We start from the raw sequence: 4709 nt of genomic DNA on the forward strand, positions 1-4709 counted from the left end.
GAGATCTTATTTTGTTTGAAGCACAAGTCTCGAAGATCTGGTGGGGAGCAAGAAGCAGCCTTGACCTCACATGCCACTTAGTGGAAGGGAGAAGGGTTAGAGTCCATTATTAAATAACTTAACTATAGTCCAGTCTCATACACAAAGTCCTGAAGAAAGTATTAGAGACACTTAGCTCAGGTTTGATAGTAACTTCTCATGCAAAAGCGATTCTCAGACAAGGTACTTGGGTATCTCCTTCAGTTTGTTTTCTTCCTCGCTAGTTCTTTTCAGGAGCTGGGTCTTTCTATTTAGGCTTTCTGGGTGCCCCACAGGCCCCCTCTTCTCAGCAGGGAGCAAATACCTCCCTTGAACCTGCTCTCCCTCCTCTCTTCCCCGGAAGGACACTTGACCTTGTTTACCCTCCCTCCCAGCATCCTGCATTGCGGATGGGCCTCCCTTAGCACCCTTCCCATGTGTCCCCAGGCTGACACATGTGGAAAGACCCTGTCTCTTCCTCTGCCCAGAGGCACCTTAGCAAAAGCCCCTTTCCGTTATGCCAAGTTTAGGCCCGAAGCAGGCCCCGGACAGCAAGGAAGAGAGATGCCAAGCATGAGAAATGCGTGTGTGTTGGGGCAAACGGAGAAAACACATTTCTCCATATTTAGAGCAGAGCATTTCTGCCTCCTTTTTCTGCATTTTCCCCTTTGGCTTTCACTGGTGTTTTCCCTCTGCCTCCTCCTCTTTTTCGGTTCGTACCTATTTCCACTGTGAGCCAGGTCATGGACTCATCCTCTCTCCCTACCCTCCCTCCTAACTTTTCGGATACAATCCCTATCTCAAGAAGAGACTGAGAGGACACAAGCCCAGAGCCCACCAGCTGCCTACCGACCACCACTAGAGGGCGCTACTTCCCAGTGCCCCCTGCGGCCCCGGCTGTCTCCCAGGCTAGGCTGCGGGAGATTCAGAAGCACTGCAGGGACCTGCACCCAGGATTCCGTTTGGACCAGTCGGTGACTGTGCCTCAGCTTCCTCACTGACAAATAAAAGCCCTCTTCATTTTCATTTTCTTCTGCGCCAGAACTGGATTCTGAATTTCCCCTCAAGCAAATCCCTAAAGCTTTTTTCTGACCAAACCTTGGGTTAGTAAACATAGTTTTCCTCACCTTTAGGGATTCGGGTCTTCCTTGGGGTTTGCAACGGAGCTAGAGCTTGCCTTCCTAGGTCCCTGTAAATCAAGGTGACCCAAGACTGGCTTTTAAATCTGGCTTTACACCAAGAAATGGACGTCCGCATACTCCCACCCACCTGGCAATTCTCAGTTCCTACAAGGGCCCTAAACCTCAGCAGTCACACGTGCTCCCAGTTCCGCCACGTGTTCCACCCCCGAGACTTCACTGCACCTGGCTGCAATGAGTGTTTCTGAGTCCTCTTCTGCACCCTGGCAATCCCCAGACGCTCTTTCTAATCCCATCTCAAAGCTCGCTTCCTAAAGGAAGCGGGCGGGTCCCTGCCAGGGCCCTATCTCATCGCATTCAGCACAGTCCTCCGATCTGTCGCTCTTGCTGCGCGGTTTGTATTGACTTCTCTGCTCCTTCCTTCTGCGTCTTACGTAGCTCTCGCAGGGTCCTGGTTCCCGGGTTAGATGCAGAAGCTGTAAATGAAGATGGACAGATTGGACTCCAGAACAATATTTTTTTAAATCGCACGAAGACAATATAAACAAAATACAAAATTAAAAAAGGGAAAAAAATAAAAGAAATATGAGAGAGAAAAGATCAATTTATACTATACAGAGAGAACTCCTAAAAAGCTATACCGAAAAGATAGACGATCCGAAAGAGAAGCCTGTACAGGCCCTGCAGGTGGGCGCAGGCTAGTAGGGCTATTTGGGCAGGAATCCTGGGTATCTGGATCATGGTTTAGAGAAGGAGGGATGCGGGCTCCACCTGGACCTGCAGTCTCCTCATCTTATGGTGGCCGGAGGGGGACCAGAGTGGAACCATCAAAAGCAGGGGGACCCCTGGGTCAAATCCAGCCCATTGACTGTTTTGTAAATAAAATTCTGTTGGAACACAGTCAGGCCCCGTTTGCAGACATGTTGTCTATGGCAGCTTCCTCTCTCCAAGGGCAGAATTGAGAAGACAGAGATGGTATGGTCTGCAAAACCTGAAATATTACTATCCGGCTCTTGGCAGCAAAGTTTGCGATTCCTCCTCTGAAGCATGGTGCCAAAGCAGAGACTAAGGCTGTCCAGGTCTGAGGCTTTTCTCGATCCAGACACTCTAATTTCAGAATAAATTGTGTTTTTCCCCATTCTCTTACTTTTCCCCTAATCCTTTTCTTCTAGAAAAATTACTTTTATTCTAACCTTCGAACAACACTTTCACGTGCTAATCCTCAGGGCTCAAATTGTGAGCCCAATTTGCAAATGAACTAAAGGTTGATACCTGATACGGGTGGCAGCCCTTGGAATTTCTGCAGAGGAGGGGCTTAGTGATGGCTGCTTGATCCGGAGGGGAGCGAGAGTGGGAATTCTAAGAGATTTGTGTCAAAGCCGCTTCGAATATTTCTTCACAACTGAGAAAACATCAGATGTTCCTCCCGAAGAACATGGGGGGGCGAGCACTGATGGACACTGGGGGAACTTGTCCCCAAAGCTCCCTAAACACTGCCCCAGTGCTCAGCTCTTCTGATTATAAGGTAGACTATGCTTGGGGCGCCTCTCTGGTTTTCTAAGTCTGAGTCACTCCTTTGCTTCCTCTGGTCGTCATGTTCTGGAGAAGCAGAATTGCTGAGTAATTAAGAGCCCAGTCTGGAGTCAGGTGGCCTGGGTTCACACCCTGATTTTGTCACTAACTTGCTGGCTATGTGACTTTAGGCAAATTACTTACCTTTTCTGTGCCCCAGTTTTCTCATCTGTAAAATGGAAATAATAATAGTATCTATTTCCCAGAGATATAAGGGGTAAGTTAATATTTGCAGAGCATTTAGGCTAGTGCCTGACACATCTGAAACAGTTTCTGGAGTTGTTGTTACTTTGATTATCATGAATAGCGGCCCAACACATTAACCTTGGCCTCGCTTGTAGTTCATCAAAGGCCCGTGTCTTGGGCTCTAAGCCTTAAACTCTGTGGAGGCATCTCTCATACCTGCTATGAGGAGAGAATCATTTGCTTTGCAAACATTCAAAAGATTAAAGAGATGAGGGCCTCCCGTTTAGCGCCTGGCACATTGTATGTACTGAATGAATATTAGCCGTTATATTATTTTCAAGATGGGTCCAATTCTAGTCAGTCAATGTCTCAAGTTTCTAGCTGTCAATGACTCGAGTTTGGACAGAGGCCAACTGGGTCGAAGACCTGGGAAGGATAACGGGGGAGACTGGATAATAGCCCTGGGAGTGGCAACGGCCTTTCTTAACATGTGCTAACATCTGCAGGACCCATTCCTGCATTCTCTGTGAACCCAGATTGCCCTTAAACGAGTCTGGATTCAAAGTCCCCAAGGGTCTGATCAGCATCTTGCAGAAGGTCTTGAAGACTCACCTGGTAGATCTCTACGTGGGGGGTGTTGCCACACTGCCTCTCCTGGTGTGCTGCCAACACTCCCCTTGTTGCCTTACGCTTGTGATGTGGCATCACGGTGGGCTTCCTGGAGGTGCGTCTCTTTCTATATGGGCCTCAAGGCTGGGACTGGTATGGAATAGAGAGAAGTAGGTCCTAAAACATTGTGATTCACAGAGCTTCAATCCATGGGCATTTTTGCAGCTGCCTTTCCCGCCCCCCCGCCTCCCCGATTTACATGGGCTTTCCCCAGGCCTTGCTGCTTCTCCCTTCTGAGATAAAGCCTGATTAGAAATGTCTGTTCCCCTTGCATTTCTTCCATTCTTCCATCCTCTGGAAACCAGGCCACCTTCAATTAAACAGAAACAACCTTGGAAAGTGATGCTTTCTCACTCCAAACTTGGTGAAACCCTACAAACTTCTAGCCACTACTTGACATCTATTAACACAATAGAATCAGAGACTTGGAGGCTGGGCAGGGCTAGCCGTCATTGTCTGGCTAGGAACAAAGCCCAGTCAAATGGTGGCCTCACTTCCCTTGCCCACACTCCTATCCTAGAGTCCAGCTGGTCTCTTTTGACATATGAGCCTGCTCTGATCTGTAATGACTTTGAACCCCAGGCCAGACTCGTATCTGTGCCAGATATGCCATTTTCCTAAATGTACATTCAGTCAACAGCCTTTTAAGGCTGTTCTCACGAAGTCCCATTGTGTCTTGGGTTAATTACCCAAGAAGGAAGACACAGATGAGATTCAGAGGGTAAATGTGAGCCCTGCGATGCCCCCCGCCCCTCTACTCTTGAGTTCCCACCTTGCTTGCTGAAGAGAGCCAGGTGGAGGGAGGGTGGGCCTGCAGTGCTCCCTGTAAAAAGCTGTCGGGTGTCCAGGCCTAAATGGAACTCGCATTTAGGATTTCCCATTAAAATGGGCAAATTGCTGATTCTTGCTGGTGAGTCTTTCCCAGGCAGCCCAGTCAAGATTTCAGAGTAGATGCTTTTTCTTTTCCAATCGCTCTGCCTCTTCCACTAGTATTTGTACTCCAAGGCCACCTGCATTGTCCCCTTTCTCTCTTGCAGCCTCCTTGGGTTCATAACATAGTAAGGATGGAAAGAAGGAAAGAAGAAAGGAAGGAAGGAAGGAAGGAAGGAAGGAAGGAAGGAAGGG

Source organism: Pteropus alecto, unplaced genomic scaffold (assembly GCF_000325575.1).
Source record: "Pteropus alecto unplaced genomic scaffold, ASM32557v1 scaffold106, whole genome shotgun sequence".
NCBI classification, from domain to species: domain Eukaryota; kingdom Metazoa; phylum Chordata; class Mammalia; order Chiroptera; family Pteropodidae; genus Pteropus; species Pteropus alecto.